At 43.7% G+C, this 21,952-nt stretch overlaps 1 protein-coding gene and 1 long non-coding RNA gene across 3 annotated transcripts in view; both read left to right on the top strand.

The window, feature by feature from the left end:
* The window catches only part of LOC140213731 (uncharacterized), a 550,291-nt gene that overhangs the window by 223,971 nt on the left and 304,368 nt on the right, over positions 1–21,952 (top strand). The gene's annotated exons all lie outside the window — the stretch shown is intronic.
* LOC129380939 (uncharacterized) lies at positions 11,934–13,414 on the top strand. Its single transcript, XR_008609165.1, has 2 exons — positions 11,934–12,825; positions 13,333–13,414. It is a non-coding gene; the product is annotated as an uncharacterized lncRNA (long non-coding RNA).

The raw sequence follows: 21,952 nt of genomic DNA, 5'->3' as shown, positions 1-21,952 counted from the left end.
CATGTTCTGCACGGACGCGGACAAAGGGCATGGGGCAGTTATGTTCCTTGTCGGTCCGTCGTTTTTTTTCGAAGTTCAGCGTGTAGTACAAAGAAGCGCAAGGTGGCAAGACGAGACCAGGCGGTAAGGAATCGCGACGCGGTCAGTCGAGTTCGTGGTGAAAGAGGGGCGCCAGGACGGAAATTGGTAGGAGACTGTACCGTCTTGGAGGAGCTGATAGTGAGTCAACCCTTTTATTGTTCCTGGATAGCCAGTGTAGCTTTCGAACCGCGACCACCTCGAGTACGGCTAAAAAGTATGAGTCAGTCGTAAGCGTTTGAAACGGGAGGCCAAGAGAGCTTCCGCAGAAGGAGAGCGTGTTGTTTTGTTTTATTTTTTTTAACATTTTGAAAATTTTCACGATTTGAGGCTAGAGTTTCTTTCAATAAGTAAGGTATGAGTTTTCTTTATGTTTTCGTTTGAGAAGCTCGGAGGTTTGAAAGAGGTGTTTTATTTAAACAATTAGTCTCGCGAGTGTTAGTTAATGAGTATATAGGCTTTCTTTTTTTGTGTGTGTGAGTAACCTGAGTGTCAAGGTTATCGGTGAGAGGCCTATCGTAACGCGCGTGTGTATTAGTTAAACTTCTTTTTTTATATAAGTGGTTTTTTTTATTTTCTAAGGTTAAGCGCGTAGGTTTTCAGTAAGTGCGTGATTTGCACTGAGAAGCGTTCTTATTTCCAATTAGCGCATGTCCTTGTGCGGACGGAGGGAAGCAGATTGTTAACGACTGGGTTGCTCGTGTGTTGAGGGCAGCCGTATTCTGACTTCTCTAGTGAGCGTGCGTGGAACGAGTTATTAGCAGACGCATTCTTTTAAGGGTTCTAGGGAGTGCGTAAGTTACGCAAGTGTAGTTATTTGTTTAAGGTACGTGTCCTGTATGGACTAGAGAAAGACACATGAGTAAGCGTGATGGAACGTTCGCGTGCGACGCAAGTACAGGTTCGGAATAGGGACCACAAAGCTAGCACGCTTGTGATTACGTACTTGTAGAGTTGACCGGACTGTTCAGTGGCCCCAATACGTGCGATAAGTACGCCACTGCGATTATAGGTTGGAAACATGCTGTTCGTGTAGTTAGGCCACTTAAGTTATGTTCGGCTGTTTTCATTTGTTGCTTGCAAAGACAACGGCCCTTTGTTTTGCAACAACAATTTCACTCTGGCCTTGTCGGCATTCGGGGAGAAATGGATAGCGGTTTGGAAAGCGGGTTGGAACTGCTTTATCGAAATTGAGGAAATAAAAGATCAGGGTTCATTTTGACTCAGTAATAGCCTGGCGAGTCAGGGGTGAAGAGCCTGCGCTTACACGTAGTGCAGCGCTGTGTTGTTTTGTTTGTTTGACGTATGTTCTCCAGGGCCCAGGATCACGAAGTTCTTCACACGAGGCTCGACACCAGTACCCTGCAGGTTCTTTCAGCATTTCTCATGGCCAGCGAATTGATTTCACCGGCCATTCCGAACTTCCGGGGCGAGGAGGAGCTGTTACATACGGGACCTTTTCCTGAGCCTCCTTCGAGTTCACCAGACCACATCGAATCCCGCCACAGCTAATTAAGGAGCGCACAAGCACATCTACCTCGTTCCCGAGGCGCGGTACGTGCAAGCGAGTTGGAGTCCCCCACCTCGTGCGCCGCAGGTGGAGCTATTCACTGCTTGACTCTTCCCAAAAGTGTAGCAGGAGCCTGGCACCGTTCCAGGTAACGTGGCTACCAAGCAAAGCTGCTTTGCAGCACTGAAACGTCGCCCCCTTCCGCCTATTGTGACGGCGCTTGCAAGTCAGGATGGCAATACCGCAGAGAGAAGTAAGCCCTCGGACAATTGGGGCCCAAGGAGCGACCCTCGGCGCCGGGTGTGACACAATCGCACGGTCGCCTACCATTGGCTGAAAATGACGACACCTGAGCGGGCTCGCCGATTGGCCGAAAATGGCGTCACCTGAGCGGGCTCGCCTATTCGCCGAACGTGACGTGACTTCGAGACACCGAAGGGCTTAAAAGCCAGAGACAGGGAGCAGCAAGGGGGCATTCCTAGAGCATTCCTTCATTCATCTCTTTCGAGCTTCTTGCCACGGGCCGCAGCGTCCAAGTTGCTGCCGGCCCATAATGACTGTATGACTGTTAATTTCTTTGTACTCTGACTGTAAATAATGTAAATAAACCTCCAGTTTTCATCCCAAAGTCCTCCTCCACATCGGCCAACTCCCGCACCCAACGGCAAGGTCCAAAATCTGGGGGACAGCAATTGGGATTGTCCTCCAAATACAACAATATATGATATTCAGCTAGCAGCCAGCAGAAATGCGCGTATGAAATTTTGCCTACAGTTCATCCTCACTGGCTAGCTATGGCCACGTTACTAATGCAGGCAGAATTGGGTAAGCGAAAGTTTGCTGTTACTTTGTACATCCACCCTATTTGATTATCTGGTTCGTGTCACCTGTTTTGGCATAAGCCTACAGTTTAAAGCAAATAATAGCACAAGTACCAACATTATGTGCCTGATAAGTGCTAGTTACGCGAACTCCAGAAACTTGCCGACATTATTTTCATCTTCAAACACAGCATAAAAGCCACCCATTGGCTCTAGACATAATGAAACGAGATAGAAGTTATGTTCATATAGAAATTTGAAAACATCTTCACATATTGTCAGGAAATGAATTTTGGAACTCAGATGTCGAATATCCTCCATGACTGCTTACACTTCCAAAAATCGAATTGTCAGTAGACGAGATATTCAAAAAAAGAGACATGTCCATTCAAGTGGCTAAACAGCTAGCACTTTAACAGATATATATGCGGTATTCAGGATACACACACGTCTATACACATGGCTCCAGTACAGCAACCTCCAACTTCATCATTCATTATACCGCACCTCAACAAACAAGAATCATTTAAGTTATCTCGTGTGACTTCGTCCACAACGGCTGAACTGTTCACAATCCTATGTGCAATAAAATTTATATTGTCAGTAAGAGATGCGCAAAAATGGGTAATTTTCCGTGATTCACAGGCAGCTCTAACATCACTCTGCAGCACAAAAGGGAAAACATTCAGTGACAGTATAATATACGAAACACTTAAACACCTCACAAAGCCAAGCGAAGCGAAACATGCAATACCATTCCAGTGGATACCAGGACATTGCAACATTCCTGGCAACACAGCAGCCGATGAAGCAGCACGACAAGCACGCCTCAAAGATGATACCGTTCCGCTCCCAATATCAAAGAATGAATTACGCTGCATTATAAGGACGTCTTTCAAAATATGTAGAAACACTTGGTTTGACCAGAATTCTAAGAGCTCGGACTTATACCATATTGATCCATTTATTGAATTCAAATTTTCATTGTCATTAGACAGAACTATGGAAAACCTTATTCATCGATTAAGGCTAGGCACTGCCTACACAAAGCATTTCCTACACAGAATTGGCCCTGCCGAAACCCCCGAATGTGATTGTGGATTTGTAGACGAAGATATATATCAACTCCTTCTAGATTGCCCACATCACTACACACCAAGATGTCGACTTAAATCAACCCTGTAGCATCGCCAAGAAAAGCCAACCTACAAGCAGCACAGCCTACGCACATTACACAAGAATCCTGGTGCGACACCTGGGCTAGAGGGGAGAGGGCCACGGGAAGCGCGGCGCTCGGTACAGAGTGGAATAAACATTCCTTTGACTTTTATCCGAGTCTAGTCTTCTTCTCATCATCAGCAGCAGCAGCCTGGTTACGCCCACTGCAGGGCAAAGGCCTCACCCATACTTCTCCAACCACCCCGGTCATGTACTAATTGTGGCCATGTCGTCCCTGCAAACTTTTTAATCTCATCCGCCCACCTAATTTTCTGCCGCCCCCTGCTACGCTTCCCTTCCCTTGGAATCCAGTCCGTAACCCTTAATGACCATCGGTTATCTTGCCTCCTCATTACATGTCCTTCCCATGCCCATTTCTTTTTCTTGATTTCAACTAAGACCTCATTAACTCGGGTTTGTTCGCTCACCCAATCTGCTCTTTTCTTATGCCTTAACATTACACCCATTATTCTTCTTTCCATAGCTCATTGCGTCGTTCTCAGTTTAAGTAGAACCCTTTTTGTAAGCCTCCAGGTTTCTGCCCCGTTCGTGAGTACTCGTAAGACAAAGCTGTTATACACTTTTCTCTTGAGGGATAATGGCAAACTGCTGTTCATGATCTGAGAATGCCTGCCACACGCACCCCAGCCCATTCTTATTCTTCTGAATATTTCAGTCTCATGATCCGGATCCACAGTCACCACCTGCCCTAAGTAGCTGTATTCCCTTACCACTTGCAGTGCCTCACTACCTATTGTAAACTGCTGTTCTCTTCCGAGACTGTTAAACATTACTTTAGTTTTCTGCAGATAAATGTTTAGTCCCACCCTTCTCCTTTGCCAGTCCAGGTCAGTGAGCATGCATTGCAATTGGTCCCCTGAGGTACTAAGCAAGGCAATATCATCAGCGAATCACAAGTTACTAAGGTATTCTCCATTAACTCTTACCCCCAATTCTTCTCAATCCAGGTCTCCGAATACCTCCTGTAAACACGCTGTGAATAGCATTGGAGAGATTGTACCTCCCTGCATGACGCCTTTCTTCATTGGGATTTAGTTGCTTTCTTTGTGGAGGATTACGGTGGCTGTGGAACCGCTATAGATATCTTTCAGTATTTTTACATGCGGCTCGTCTACACCCTGATTCCGTAACGCCTCCATGACTGCTTAGGTTTCGACTGAATCAAACGCTTTCTCACAATCAATAAAAGCTATATATAAGGGTTGGCTATATTCTGCACATTTCTCGATCACCTGATTGATAGTGTGAATACGATCTATTGTTGAGTAGCCTTTACAGAATCCTGCCTGTTCCTTTGGTTGACAGAAGTCTAAGGTGTTCCTGATTCTATTTGTGATTGCCTTAGTAAATACTTTGAAGGCAACGGACAGTAAGCTGATCGGTCTATAATTTTTCAAATCTTTGGCGTCCCCTTTCTTGTGTATTAGGATTATGTTAGTGTTCTTCCAAGATTCCGGTATGCTTGAGGTCTCTTAACTTGAACAGAGACAACTCCCACGCCGGGAGCAGACATTAGAAATCCTAATTAAATTAGACAGCAGGCCTTTCAGTTTAGGCAAACTATTGGGTCCTTGGCCAACAATGTCCTTGCAGAAGAGCGCTTTAAAAGCTCTAAAGACTTTTCTTGAAGACAACAGCATTGTTGGACGGTATGAACGTTTTTGTTGTTCCCTTCATTTCAATGTCGCCGTATATATGCATGTGTTTGTGAATTATGTTATGTTGACTGTACTGTTGTGACTATATGTGATAATGCAGTTACACGATGTATGTACCACCCGCAGACTAGACGCAGCGTTATTAGATGATAGTATCGTTTGTATATTTCAGACTTTTATCCACATAACTGTGGAGACATTTACATTGTATATTGTATGTAGCATGTGTTTCTGACGTCAGTCTTCCTGGGAAAACGTTACGTGACAAATCCTGGTGCTTGTGTAAAAGAATTATTTGGTATGTAATCTTCAACCCTGTATGTTGTATGATAGAACCACTCAAGAGATAAGGAGTAGCCGGCACCTTAAATTGTGTGCCAACATCTCCATATATCATATCAATAAAAAAAAAAGTGCTTCACTTTCTATGCTCGTTTTCATTCTGCTAACAGTCATTAGCAAATGTGCATTAAACTGACTTGGGCCTGCAAAGTATGTCCATTAAATGTCTTTCCGGTACACTTTCATCTATATCTTAAGCTTACTGCTACCTATAATTCGTGGGTGTAGGATGTTGGACACTATAAGTGTCTATCTCACTGATCTTTATTTTGCACGGGCCACGGTTACACTCATTAAATGAACCATGTTCAGCTGCACTGCCAGACCATGGAAAGAGGTGCCTCGCCTCTTGTCATTCTTTAGCACGTTCATGGCCACAGTGCATTGCGAGAAGTCAGCTGCTATTACAACGTAAAAAGTTCCTATTGGCTGTCATGAGTATATCCTGAACACAAATTTTCAGAATTATGTCAACATTAGTTACACAATCGAAGCCAGCCAATGAGGACGAACAGCTGGCAAAATTTTCAAGTGACTCTGCTTGCAGAGTCACTTGAACTTGTCTGCTCCCTATATAATGTTAGCCACACTGATTTGTCAGTGTGCTGCATTTATCTTTTCTGACACAAATTTACTACCCAGCCAGATAAGATATTGTCAAACCATGAATTTTAGGCCTATACACATGGTCACTTCTTTATTATATCATAATCTGGAAATGACACCCACGTCTTCTAGCTTAGATTAGCAACATCAGCTTAACTTAAGCACAGAGTTGAGTTGCTCCATGTGAGAAAAAAAGATCACTGCGTAGCTAATAGGAATTCGACGGGTATGACAAAATTATTTGTCTTTGTGTCTTGTTGTACAAGCTGTGCTGTTCATTTGATGCACACAGTAACACGTAAACACAAATGTTTGTGTACCTTGCACTTACGTACATGTGTGTGTGAATAAAACAGCACAACTTCTAATATCAAGGCATGTTGCACAGACTATACCCCATCAAACATGGTGTATGCGGTATTCAGCTGATCTTGTTTAAATTTTATCACATGGTGCACTTACAACATTTCATACATGTATGTAAACCAATTTATGGACTGTATCCGCTGCATGTGAGAGTGCATATTTTAGACCAATGCGGTACTCAAGGCAACAGCTTTTTATTTACCTTTTGCCATCGCTTATTAGAGGGATCTTGTTGATTATGCCAGCCAAACATTAACTCATATAGAGGTTTGTGTTTTGTATACCAGCAGTGATATACTGAATGCAGCTGCACTTCTTTGTGTACTAGTGAGATGAATTCCACTCCTTTCACGAATTCCACGCATCGTTCTCTCACGTGTTGTTCTTCAGTCATACACGGTGACTGTATTTTGCGTCACGAGTTCTAGGCTCATTTTCACTTTGGCCTTTCGATGAAGTGAAATCTGCCTCTTCAACAGTCAGTTTAGTGGAAAGCCACCACTGAACCAATAGCTCAAAGAGCAATTCCTGCATGCTTTTCGCCAATCTGGTAGTGGGCGGAAACTATGTGTGATACGTCGCTTCAGCTACACCAATAATCACACAGCTGAACCTGCCACATGTAGTTAAGTCATTGATATAGGCAGAGGAAGATGTTGCACGTTTGCAACAGTTACTCATCCCATAAAGTGTGAATGACCCAAACCTTCGCGAGCATATCGGTCACAACCATCCGGCAGCACAAGTGGGAACACTTGGGCTATCACAAGTAAGAACAAGCAGAATACTGCCGCCATCTCAGCTGGTTTGTCGTGATTACCTCGCCTGCATGTTTCTTGTTTACATTGGATAGGCTTCTTACTTTATGAATTAAGAGCTTCCACAACATTTACTGTGCTAATGAAGGCACAGCAGATACCAGTACTGAAGGAGGTATATGCAAGTAGGGCAGAGAACTTAAGGGTAAGTTCAAAAATATACAGGTAAAACTACGTCGAACAAACTAGTTTCACCTTACAAGATATAACACCGGCAATGAATGCACATTCAGAACATGCAATAAGTACCCTGTGTGGAAGATTGACTCCTGTAATGCCAAAAACCTGTTTGCCTTTTGAATATTGACACAAAGAAAAATTTCACTATGTACTTCAGTGTCGGAGGGTAAAATATCAAAGAAGAGGTGCAAAACGGATTTTTTATGCAGTATTCCACTATGAATGTGCTACACAAGTTGTGCCAGAAATAGCTATCTGTGTGCAAAGCATTGGACAAGGTACCATGTGTATGTCTGCATGACGCATTAAAATCTTTTCCATTGAACGTTCTGAGCTCTAACTGTGAAATGCATGCTGTTTCCAGCTAAAAATAGCGCGCATACATATTTGACCTGCACCACAACAAGCTGATGTAACAAAAAAATATGTACACCTTAGTGTTATGTTGCTTTTCATGGTGTCTCAGTTTACTTAATACAGTTTTGAAATTACAGATTGCTTCACATGTTTATAGCTGAAAACCACAGAAAACTGCTTGCATTCTGACTGCGAGGTCACAATAAGAGGATGGGTGTGGTATCCTTCCTGTCCATCCATGTGTCCTTGCACTACAAATGTAAAATGTCTCACCTGCAAAGCTGAGCATCCACCCTTACATTTCAAATGCTGTTTTGAATGCTTAGCAGTTATGCTTATAAGCAGATTATGACAGGAAATATACAACACCTTAATTTAAGTGTGATGTAAATGGTGGTTTCTGCATAGCCAAACCGTTCTAGCGTGCCTGCAGGAATACAGCATTGTCCAGTGACACTGTATAGTCCAGGCGTAACAGTGATCGACTAGCAAACAAAGCAACGGTTAATACTAAGCTGACCTATATGTAGGAGCATTATGTTATCTAACCCACACGCAAAGTTGCTTTCACTGCACTGAATAACCACAGCTTTGATTTACCAAGTTATATTACTGCACATACACAAAGCTGAAACGGTCTGTACAATGGTGAGCAGTGCGCCAAGAAATGAAAGATTACTTGTGATGTCTGGATTTGAATAGTAGATGTGAATGCATACCGAATTCACCAATATGCGTATTTTCTTCTGGAACAATTTTACATTTGGCACAGAGGCTGATCTACTACGGACTCTTGACTGCAAATTTCTGTGCTTTCGCAGTGCTAATGGGAGTATCATTCATTTGGCTACACGAATAGTGAATAAATAATGGAGCAGAAGAATCTTTCAGTTTTATGCAGAACACCTTGTGCATTATTCACAAAACTGAACCTAAGAAACTGGTTTATTATGTAAGTAAAAAAACATGGCAATGAGTTTTTTCTCATCTTATTGTGTGGCCCTGTCTTCCGCCATATGAGCCTTCATTTCATTGTCATGTGCATGTTAAAACAGCTACTAATGAAGAAAGACAAACACAAAACCACTAACTACATCAACCTTTTCACACCACAAGAGGCCACTGAACTCACTAAGTCAAGTCATTTGATAATCTCGGTTTGCTTTCAAATAAAATACAGGTACTGGCCAGCTGTTTATGCTATGCTATGTATTTTTTGTTTTGCTAAAATATGGCGCTGTGCATCAGATAGCTAGGTTGTCACTGCATAAATACATAAACAACATGCAGCCCATGCCCAACTAAGTCAAATAACCTGAGTAGAGCTTACAATAGTTCATGTATCATGTGCATCCTGTGAGCTTATTTTTTGTATGTAGAGCAATCAAAATGCTTGTATGATGCTGACAGTATTAAACAGTCTCAAGTCGATCATCCTTGTTTGCTGCCATGGGTACCATGGCCATGGTACTGCTTAATTTTGTGCACTTTGGTAATGTTTTGTACATTGTTGAAATGCTAAATTAGGTGTGTCTAAGTAGTAAGGTGGCAACAGATTGGTCACCCAGGCTGGCAAGAAAGTACGCCATTGTTTGATTTCTCTCAAACACCAACAGAAATTATTCGCTTTGAAATTACTCCCCTTGGAAACATCTCATGAGTATATATATCTGCATAAGGTCACCGCTATACATACATATTGCTTTTATGCCAGTCATAATTAACTGTACGCTCACTGAACTTTGAATTCCTTGCTGCATCAAGTTAACCACTTATGCACAACCTTTTTGCACACCCTGAGAACTTAATTCATTCATCGCTGAGCACATCATTTGAGGTTATGTTTTTTTTGGAAAGTTTACAAGCCGCAAGTACTAAATTTGTAATACGCGTGTTTGATGCCTCATTTTTGGTGGCTTTAAATATGTAAAAAAAGGAAAAGGCATTTCATGCATCCAAGTGCTCTAAACACTTTCTTAAACTGGCAGAGTGAAAAAAAAAAAAAGAAAAGAAAGCATGAGCAAGCAAATGCAAGCATATGAGCAGGCTGTACCCGGAGCCTCGCACGCGTGCTCATTGGTAAAGAGGTGTGTCTTGGCGACCTACACAGCTGTATTCCGCGACAGATGAGCCTGTATTCCGTATTCTTGCAAGCTTTCATTAGCACTACAGAAACCGCGCCGCAAACACGGGGATTTCGGACGAATTGCTTCCGGCGACACTATCCCTTTCGCGTGACGTAGAACGCAGCACGTTGGATAGTTGGAGAGATTTTGTTCAACCAGCCAAGGCCGCGCGCACTGAAAGTAATCGTCCGAGAATACGTCGCATGCTGCGACGTGAGGGCATTGCAATACATATGTAAAAGGTGGCGCAGATAAGATGACTGTGCAGTGTTTCGAAGAAGGGTGACGGTGCCAATGCAACACATGCGGCTGCAGAAGAGAATGTAGCAGTCTAGAGTCGCATTTTCACCGTGACGTGGAAACTTGAAATCTCATCTGCAAAAATATGCCAGTGTCGTCTGCTGCAGCGCCTCCTTTACGTAAAGGAGGCGATGTCTGTTGTCAAAAGTAGTTGCCAACCTTGAACATGGATGGATGGATGGATGGATGGCGGGTATACCCTTTGTAACGTGCGGCGGCGTGCGCCACCTAGCCTTTTGCTCCCCCTCCTTTTTATTATTATTCTTTTTTTTCCTTTCTCTATATCCTCTTTTCCTTAACCTAGTTTTCACTCCCCTCCTCCCCCAAAATAACTATCTAAAACAGTAGAGGAAACATTATCTCCCCGATTTATGGTATTATCTATCCCTTGACTTCCTCCACCAAACCTCTAGCCTCCCCTTCGTTACTGCCACTCTTTTCTCGTCTATTTGCCCTCGTTCCCCGGGAAAACCTAATGCCCCTTCCATATCTGCCACTGTTCCCTCTGCCAGGGTCGGGCGAAGGTCTGTGCATCTCAGCACTATATGCTCAGTGGTCTCCATTTCGGCTTCGCAAGCTGTGCACCGAAGGTCCACGTCTTCAAATTTAGCCCTGTATGTTTTCGTTCTCAAAACCCCCGTGCTAGCTTCGAATAATAGTGAGCTGCCCCGCGAGTTATCAAATAAGAGCTCTCTCTTAATCTCCTGTTTTTGTGACCTATACATTGATAGCGCTGGCTTTCCGAGCATTTTTTCTTCCCACATTTTTCTTTCCGTCTCCTTCACCTCCTTTCCCACACTAGAACCACGTTGGACCCCCTTCCTCGGCTGTAGGTATCTATTCCTCAGCTTCCTCGTTCTGAGTGTCCACTTTGTGTTCAAACTTTTCATGTACAGATATTTGTACACTTTTCCTGCCCACCTTTTTTCCTCCAGTGCTGGGAGTCTCTGTTCAAATTTTAGTTTACTTATTGCCTCTCTACCTTCGAATGACGTCCATCCCATGTTCCCCTGCACTCCCTCATTAGGGGTGTTCCCGTGTGCTCCTAAGGCCAACCTGCCTACACTTCATGTGTCTCGTTTCCATGCATGCCTGAACTTCCGATTTCATGCACAGTACTGAATTTCCGAATGTGAGGCCAGGTACCATAACCCCTTTCCATACGCCCCTAACCACCTCGTACTTATTATAGTTCCAGAGTGCCTTGTGCTTCATTACAGCTGAGTTCCTTTTCACTTTTTCAATCATAATTTTTTCCTGTTCTTCCAAGTACTTTTTGCCCTCGTTTAGCCATGCGCCCAAATACTTGTATTTTTCAACATGATCAATCTTAGTGCTTTGTATTTCCAATGGTTCCCCCCTTTCTTCATTGTATACTATTATCCCAGACTTCTCTCTACTGAATTGCAGTCCCAATTTTTCTCCCTCCTCTCCACATATGTTCATTAGTTCCTGTAGCCCTACTCGGGTGTCAGCAAGCAGTACAATATCATCTGCATACATCAGTCCGGCTAGTACTTGAGCTACCCCAGTCAAAAAAAACAATTGAAACCATTTGGAAATATCAATGGGTCCAACTGGAAACGGCAATTTCCAATTGGGCCAAGTGTTATCACCAACAGGACCATTTGGGCCAGTTAGAACGGCCAATTGGTTCATATGGAAACCCTCACTTCCAATTGGGCCAGATGGAGTCTCCAGCAGGACCATTTGGGTAAATCTGAACTGCCACATGGTCCAAATGGAGTTTTCAAAACCATTTGGGCAAAATTTAAGTGAGAAAATGTTACTGTCTTTTGTGTACAAAATTTGCAGATTTCTCTTTCCCTTTTGAAATTTCTCTTTTGAGATTTGGACGTGAGATTCGAGATTGGATTCGTGAGATTGGAAGACACTATTTGGCATTTGGAGGGCAAGTAAATGTGGAACGACCGCAAAAAAAAAAAGTGGTCGGTCTATTGATCATGTTAAACAGTAAAAAAAAAAAAAAAACTTGCACTGTTTTATGTGTTTCTTAAACACACGGCTCAAACAACTTTTAGGCATAAAACAATTTGTAATTTAGCAATATTGTTTAAATTTTTTATTTCACATCTATGAAATAATTCTTCCTTGGAATTAAATTTTGTCTCAGCGTCATTTTTCCTTGGCGACCGAACGAGACAGCATAATCGACATCAACATTAGCAACATGTGCTCGTGTGTGCTGATCGCCTTGCGTGCTTCGAGCGACCGTCTAACAGCACTATGATCACCCACGCGTACGTGCGGTACGAAATCGACAAACATTTAGCAATTGTGCCCGTGACAGACATAAAGAACTTCAAGCTGACGACGACTTTTCGGCGGCTTTTTATATGGTCAAGTGGACGGACGCGGCCGGCACGTGTGCCCACTACCGTGCCAGAATTTTGCAGATCGGAGGTAAGTTTCCGCGTTTCCAAAGCTCTTGTAATTATATTGCACTACTGCACTACACGAGTGCACGGGTCACTCACACTCGTCTGAGTTAAATGATTGCACGCATATATGTATACGCTTTTGTGTAATGTAGCAAATATGCATGATGCACTGAACTAATTTGGACAAAAAGGTTTCAAGTGTGTTGCATGAGTGTTTTTTTAAAAGCAAGGTTTCCCCGAGAGCGTCGTGACAGCACTGGTGAAACGTACGTGGGGGAGAACATTGCTGACATTGACAGAACAGCGAAAAGCTATACTGATTATAGAACAATTTTCTTCCATTTGCTGCTTGAACCTTAGCTACATAAACAGCAAATTGTGACTCTCTTAAACCTGGTTGGATTGCTGAATATTAAAGTTGAGGTGTCTTTTTATCCAATTTCAGCTTGCCTGTCTTGCCAGCTTTTGAGGGCAACAGGTTTTTCAGGAGTCCATACACAATGCTGTCTTTTTTTATCCATTTCTGCAGGTTGTGGCGCGACTAGACCGGAAAGGTGCCATGAACAGTATCCAGCATTGCATTTTCCTTCGTAATAAAGCTTTAAATCCTACTTTTCACTTGTTGCCTCATTGTCACATGTAGTTATTATCTTAAGGAAGTAGTGGCTCCTTGTTGTGTGATATGATGTGAAGCAAGAAAAGCATTGGAAAGAGCATTAATGAAGAGATTCGCTTTTTGTGCTGTTCATATTGTTTTGCATCATATTAGATCACAATATGTATTAACCAACTTGCCGAGCAACATGTAACGTTGTGGTTCCTTATTGCTGTGCTAGTTTGCCAGATTCACACAGCGCAGGCTGTGCACAGTCAAAACCATTTGACCCGTCGAGCGGCTCCATTTGGACCATTTGGTTCCATGCCAATTAGCCCAATTGGTTCTATGCCAACTGCACCATGTGACCCAATTGGCAACAACCAATTGGTTCTATGCCGACTGCACCATTTGAACCAAATGGTATGCAACCAATTGGCCCAATTGTTCCAAGTGGCCCAATTGTGTACTAATACACAAATGGAACCAATTGGAAACAAGTGGAAATTTTCCAATTGGGTCCAATTGTTTTTTTTAACTGGGACCTTCTGCCCTTCCAGCATATAGCTTATGTCAGTTCCTATTGTGCTCTGTTCTAGTCTCTTTTCCATTTGGCTCATGTAAATCATAAAAAGCAGAGGCGACAATGGACAGCCCTGCCTGAGACCTCTTCTTATTTTAGCTGGCTTTGTAGTTTCTCCTCCCATGTTATCTCTACCTCATTATCTGTATAAACTTGTTGTAGGAACTCAATCATCTTTCTATCTATACCATATTCCCTCAACTGGCTCCATAACTTTTCTCGGTTTACATTATCATAGGCTCCTCTAATGTCTAAAAGAGCTATCCATAGCGGTTTCTGCCTGGCTGTCGCTATCTCTATGCACTGTGTTATAACAAATAAATTATCATCTAGCCTTCTGTTCCTTCTAAATCCATTCTGCAGTTCTCCCAAGATCTCTTCACGTTCTGCCCATTCCTCCATTCTCTTTTTCACCTTTGCTCCGCCGAATGGTTGCCAGCTGTCAACAGGCCGCGTCGCCCAATAGTAGTGCGCGTGTGATCCGCTCGTGCGGATTGAGCGTGCACCGAATTTTGCGACACCATCCGCCTTTTGGGCGTCCGCATGCGGGCGCACGAGAGCGGAAGGGAGGGGCGGAGTGACCATGTTGGGGCCCTTCAATAAAAATTTAAATACAAAAAGACAGTATATGGGAAATTAACTACACTTCCTAATCGAATTAAACAAATGATAAATAAATGGAAGGGGAGGAAGAAACTACTGGCCACCGGTGTGGATACGAACTCACGTCTTCATTTAAGAACTGCAGTTAGTTTCTCTTATAAGTGCAAAGTGGAAAATAAGTGCAAAATGCAAAGCAGAAGAGTGGGTCTAAAAATTAATCTGCAGATAACTTAAGTAATGTTTAACAGTCTCGGAAGAGAACAGCAATTTACAATAGGTAGCGAGGCATTGGAAGTGGTAAGGGAATACATCTACTTAGGGCAGGTATATGACGGCGGATTCGGATCATGAGACGGAAATAATCAGAAGAATAAGAATGGGCTGGGGTGCGTTTGGCACGCATTCACAGATCATGAACAGCAGGTTGCCATTATCCCTCAAGAGAAAAGTGTATAATAGCTCTGTCTTTTCAGTACTCACCTACGGGGCAGAAATCTGGAGGCTTACGAAAAGGGTTCTACTCAAATTGAGGACGACGCAACGAGCTATGGAAAGAAGAATGATGGGTGTAACGTTAAGGGATAAGAAAAGAGCAGATTGGGTGAGGGAACAAGCGCGAGTTAATGACATCTTAGTTGAAATAAAGCAAAAGAAATGGGCATGGGCAGGACATGTAATGAGGAAGGAAGATAACCGATGGTCATTAAGGGTTACGTACTGGATTCCAAGGGCAGGGAAGCGTAGCAGGGGGCGGCAGAAAGTTAGGTGGGCGGATGAGATTAAGAAGTTTGCAGGGACGACATGGCCACAATTAGTACATGACCGGGGTTGTTGGAGAAGTGTGGGAGAGGCCTTTGCTCTGCAATGGGCGTAACGAGGCTGAGGATGATGATGATAAGTGAAACAATCCTTTGAAGCGCCTGAAACGAATTTCAGGCACACGACCGCGAATTCTGCCGAGGCGCCAAGCCGGCTATTTCTAGGCCAGGATGGTAGCCTTGGCACCCAGTCTAAGCAAAATATTTTTTTCACTTCTGTAAAGTAATTTTTAATTTGTTTGTTTCATCTTGTCTTTCTAGACGTATAGGGAAACTCTACGTCAAGAATGCGCCAAGAACCTTGCCCCCTAGGTAACCTCGATAGTACCTCGCTCTCATCATGCTCCGTGTTTATTGTTCTGTGTTGTCACTTCTCAATGCACGCTGGCGTTCTTGCGGTTGAGAGTCGGCCCACCTCGGCCTCTATAATGTACGCGCTGCGCTCGAACGTGCCGGTGACGGGGCAAGAATTATACAAGCCCTCACCTCCACTGGACATGCGTCGTTAACATGGGTCAGGAGCACTAGCGGATACTCGCTCGTACTTCAGCAATATTTTCGCTGGTTATGTGCTCACGCTCGTGTGGCAACACTGCACAATAGTGAATATTGTGAGAGGGCCACCTTCAATTCTTTTTTCTTGGTTTAAGCGAACTTTGATTCGATAAACCTTTCAGAATGCTTTACCAAACAAGCGTCGTATATGGTATACGCTATGTAGCATATTTTTTTTTTTCATGGATATGTCTCTGTGCAAAGTACGGCCAAGGACCGGATCGCAAATTTCGGCTTATTTGTATATGCTTTCTGGAAACGTATATGTTATTGCATATATATGTGGAACACCATTTTTATCAGAAACTATACGTTCCAAACTGTCATAAAAACGTGTTTGAATACTGAGAAAAAGCGCGTTAGAATTGGGAGAGATTCCCAAACCTTTCGTATAATCTTTGTTTTCAATAATCATAAGATAAAGTGAAACCCCAGATATTTTAAATATTTCCTTACCGGGTCCACAGAAATCAATCAGCTTGATCGGCAATTTTTCAAGTCGTTGACCAATTCCGTTGGAATTCTTCCGCTAACAGTGTCATGCACCGTATGAAATGACGACTGAAATGGCCAAACTTTACAATTTTCAGTAGATTGGGAAGCCTGGAAGAAATTAACTTCGACCGGAGGTATCGTCGAAATCAGCCTCCAGTGTCTCTAGCAGTTCCTCAATCAAACGACGGAATGACTGCGCTTTCGTCGACTGGGCAACATAACTTTTCAAATGACAGCAGCAGTGAAGGCATAGAAGCTTCTGTCGGGTTGCCTAGTTTTCCCATCCAACGTCAAGGCTGTTTAAACGAAGTCTCAAGTAACTGTGGGTGCTCATGAGAGCATGTTATTCTGATAATTGAGTTCTACTACTATCAAGTGCAACTTTGTTATTTCCGCTGTAGGTTGCATTTATCCATCGGTCTTTTGACAGCGTATGTGCGAATTATTACGAACAATTATTCCCGCTGGGTGGAGCTTTCATTTACACAGAAGCACGCAGTCGATTTCAGACCAACCTTCGAACAAAGCTTGACTAGCTGTTTTATTTCTAAATTTTTGAACACCGCCATTGCAAATGGCGTTTTTCATTACTGTACAATAACTGTCCCGTTCAGCGAGAGCCGTGTTCGCTATCGTGCGAGAGGCGTTGCCCTTGAGAAACCTCTCTATAAATTCGTTCCCACTCGATATATTTCACGTTGTCCTTTTTTCCGCGTTCCAAAGAAAGCACGCGAAATATGAAAAAATACCAGCTGACGGGGCGCTTGCTCGCTGGTATTGTGCTGCTCTCAAGCGTGCGATGCATAAACGAGGTCGGCTGCAGCGAGACTGGCTCGCGACAGGGCGTTGTGCCTTGTGTAGGTATCTGGACATACGGCTCTTATCGCAGGACGGCGGAAATACATGCTGCTGGCCGAGCGTTGCTGAAGCGAGAATGCGTGTAAGGCCACGAAAAATAAGACGACGAAAGCAGCATTTTGATTCTGCTTGAAATAAGACGAAGCGCGTGGGAAGGATGAAGGGCGATAACGACTACTACAATTTTGCCTTTGTACACAAATGACCTTGTAGTAGTTTTCGAACTCAACGATGATGCTACAACTTTAAATCTCAAGGCTGAAATAACCGCGGATAATTCACGCGGGGACAAAACTAAGTAATAGTAAAAAAAAAGAAAACATTGGCTATATTCAAGGATGATCACGCATCTTCTTCAGACGATGACTCTTTTCGCACTGGCCCAGTCTGCTCCCCTTCTCACACTTAATGTTTACCAGACGCTCTTTTTTGATCTCAAACACTGCACGTGCGCATCGCTTCGTGGTCGCAGTATCGGGTGACCGCGTCTGGCTTCACACTTGTGGACCGTGACCGGCGCGTCAGTTCCTGACAGAGTGGGCCCGCAGGCTGTTCCAGTTTACCGGATGTGGATAATAAGTTATGTACCTCGTTTAAACCAATCCCAGCGAACTGCAATATATGCAATACGGCCGTATCCCTGCGTGTTCTCCACAGCAACGCTTTTTGGGTAGGACCAAAGTTGAGCAGCAGATATGGCTTACTCCAATGAGAAAAGAGCGGATATGGTTTTGGCTCTAGGTGCGTCAAGTGGACATAGAAGGTGCGCAGTTGAGCTACTTCAACGCTGGCATCAAGGCACGCGTTCGAGCTCAATGACGATTGTGCGCGCATGCGAAACACTGAGACAGACTGGGGCGTTTACGAAGAAACGGCATAAATTTTGCATCCGGGGTGAGGACGTGGAGACAGATATTCTGTCAAAGTTTTCTTCAGACCCACATGCAAGTGTTCGTAGTGTGGGTGTTGAAGCTGAAGTATCACCGTCTAGGATGAGGAGAGTACTTAAGAAGAATCAACTTCATACGTACCACGTAGGCGCAGCTGCACCATATGTTGGAGCCCCTCGATTTCCAAAATCGAACGGACTTTGCAAACTGGATTACAATCAAGACTTAAGGGGACCCAGGCTTTGTCAACAAATTACTGTGGACAGATGAAGCTAGATTCTCACGTAATGCCCAAGTGAACATCCACAACGCTCACTATTGGAGCGACGAAAACCCTCACTGGGTTCTGAAGACACATCACCAATATCAGTGGTCAGTTAATGTGTGGTGTGGAATTCACGGTGGCACTATGATTGCGCGGTGTTTTTTGATAACACGCTTACAGGCGAAAAATACGTCAACGACACCCATGATGGCGCACTTAAGGATTTTCTTTGCGAAGTTCCATTGGTTAGGATCAAGGTTATTTGATATCAGCATGATGGTGCAGAAAGGAATAAGCTTCGAATAATGAACACCTTTTTCAGGAAGCGTAGCAACTGAAAGGGGAGGACTAGAAGCCCTAATGGTGAAACAAGAAATGAAATTGACTTCATACTTTCTGCTGACCCCAGCATAGTGCAGGATGTAGAAGTGATAGGTAGGGTAAAGTGCAGTGATCATAGGTTAGTGACGGCTAGGATTCACCTCAGTTTGAAGAGAGAAAGAGCAAATTTGGTCAAGAAGAAATAGGTCAACCTAGATGCAGTAAGGGTAAAAGGTGATAAATTCAGGCTGGTACTTGCAAACAAATCTGCAGCCTTTGAACAGAGACATGGTGATGACATAGAGCGAATGAATGAAACCGTAACTTGGTTGGCTTCAGAGGCAGCAGTCGAAGTGGGAGGTAAGGCACCAAGGCAACCAGTAGGCAAGCTCTCCCAAGTAGCAAAGGACCTAATAAAGAAACGACAAAAAATGAAAGTGTCCAACTCAAGAGATAAAATTGAATTCGCGGGACTGTCAAAAGTGATCAACAAGGCGAAAATAAGTGATATTCGAAACTACAACGTGAGAAAGACTGAAGAATCCTTCAAAAATGGACGCAGCTTAAAATCAGTGAGAAAGAAACTTGGCATAGGACAAACCAAGATGTATGCACTGAAAGATAAGCAGAGTAATATCATAAGCCATCTCAAAGATATAGTAAAAGCAGCGGGAAAATTCTAGACTGACCTGTACAGTACCGGGAGTAGTCAGGATATTTCAATTAGAAACAGTAATGAACAGGATACAGAAACTCCTACTATAACTAGCGATGAGCTCAGAAGGGCCTTGCAAGACATGAAACGAGGAAGAGCGGCAGGAGCAGATGGAATAACAGTCGATTTAATCAAAGATGGAGGAGACATAATGCTTGGAAAACAGGCGGCTCTTCATACGAAGTGTCTATCGACTGCAAGGGTCCCAGAAAATTGGAAGAATGCAAAGATTATACTGATCCACAAAAAGGGAGACGTCAAGGAATAGAAAAATTTAGGCCCATTAGCTTACTCCCAGTGTTATATAAAATATTTACCAAAATAATTTCCAATAGAATAAAGGCAACCCCGGACTCTAGTCAACCAAGGGAACAAGCTGGCCTCAGGAAGGGATACTCTACAATGGATCACATCCATGCCATTAATCAAGCTATCAAGAAATCCCCAGAGTATAATGAGCGTCTCTATATGGCTTTAATAAATTACGAAAAGGCATTTGATTCAGTAGAGATACCAACAGTCATAGCGGCATTACGTTATCAGGGAGTACAGAACGCTTACGTAAATACCTTGGAAAATATCTACAGAGCTTCTACAGCTACCTTAGCCCTACACAAGAAAAGCAGGAAGATACCTATAAAGAAAGGGGTGAAACAGGGAGACACAATTTCTCCAATGCTATTCTCTGCGTGCTTGGAAGAAGTATTCAATGGGGAAGGCCTATGAGTAAAGGTAGACGGCAGATATCTCGGCAACCTTCGGTTTCCGATGACATTGTTCTATTCAGCAACAATGCAGACGAGTTACAACAAATGATTGAGGACGTTAACAGAGAGACTGTAAGAGTGGGGTTGAAGCTTAATATGCAGAAGACAAACATAATGTTAAATAGCCGGCCGAAGGAACAAGAGTTCAGGATCGCCAGTCGTCCTCTATAGTTTGTGAAGGAGTACGTTTACCTAGATCGATTAATAACAGGGAACCCTGACCATGATATGGAAATTCATAGAGGAATAAAAATGGGTTGGATCGCATACGGCAGACACCGTGAGCTCCTGACTGGAATTTACCGTTATCATTGAAATGGAAAGTATAGAACCAGTGCATTTTGGCGGTGCTTACATATGGCGCATAGCATTGGAAACTGACAAAGAAGCTTGAGAACAAGTTGAGGACCGCGCAAAGAGCGATTCAACGAAGATTCCTAGGCATAACTTTAAGACACAGAAAGAGAGCGGCTTGTATCAGGGTGTATACGGGTATAGACGATATCCTAATTGAAATCAAGAGAAAAAAATGGAGCTGGGCAGGTCATGTAATGCGCCGGTTAGATAACCGTTGGATCATAAGGTTTAGAGAATGGGTACCAAGGGAAGGGAAACGCATTCGAGGGCGAGAGAAGGCTAGGTAGAGCGATGAAATTAAGAAATTCCCGGGTGGTAGTTGAAATCGGTTGGCGCTGGACAGGGGTAACTGGAGATCGCAGGGAGAGGCCTTCGTCCTCCAGTGGACATAACACAGGCTGCTGTTGCTGCAGCTGCTGCTGCTGCTGCTGCTGCTGATGATGATGATGATGATCATGATGGTGATGTTGATCGCGCGTACGGCAGCAGCAAAGCTTGCAAATGGCTGCATGAAGTATTCCCACAGCAGTGGATTGGACGGCATTGGCCCATTTCTTTGCCGGCACGGTCGCCAGATTTAACTCCCCTCGATTTCTTTCTCTGGGGCTACGTCAAGGATCAAGTATACCGGACACCAACCACAACGTCAGAGAACTTAAAGAATGAATGAGTCAAGTCTGCAACTCCATCCTGGATATTATGATCAAGAACGCCTCGGAAAATGTGCATATGAGATGTCAAATGTGCATTGCAGCAGATGGTGACCTCGTCGAACACGCATTATTGCTGGAAAATCATTCCGGCCCTAACGCCGCCTCCCCCCCCAAACCCCATTACACTCCGTCGGCAGGCTGCCAGCTCTTGCCCATTTCAAGTGTAAAAAATGAAGCTATGTTCTTGTCCTTTTTCGTCTCCTTAGATGCTTTATCGCTTCGGCAACGCTCGGCCAGCAGCACGCATTCCCGCAGTCATGCGATAAAAGCTGCATGCCCAGATAACAACCCCAGACATAACGCCCTGTCGCGGGCCAGTCTCGCTGCAGCCGACCTTGTTCATCCATCCCACGCTTGAGAGCAGCACAGTAACTGTCACGTGCTATTTTTGATATTTCGCGGGCTATCTTTGGAATGCGCAAGACCACGTGAGATATATCGTGTTCCAAACAATTTATTGAGAAGTTTCTCAAGGTGCTCTACAACTTTGCGTATGACACTTGCGGTGTGCAGGCAAAATTTTAAAAAGTTGAATAATTAAACATAACTAATCCATTAGTTAAGGGCACAATAAAAAAAAGCCTGAGTAACTCTAGGCCAGCGCCAACATTATG

The sequence above is a fragment of the Dermacentor andersoni genome, chromosome 1, assembly GCF_023375885.2.
Source record: "Dermacentor andersoni chromosome 1, qqDerAnde1_hic_scaffold, whole genome shotgun sequence".
Taxonomy (NCBI): domain Eukaryota; kingdom Metazoa; phylum Arthropoda; class Arachnida; order Ixodida; family Ixodidae; genus Dermacentor; species Dermacentor andersoni.
The sequence above is the reverse complement of the archived record's forward strand: the minus strand, read 5'-3'. Positions and strand labels throughout refer to the sequence as shown.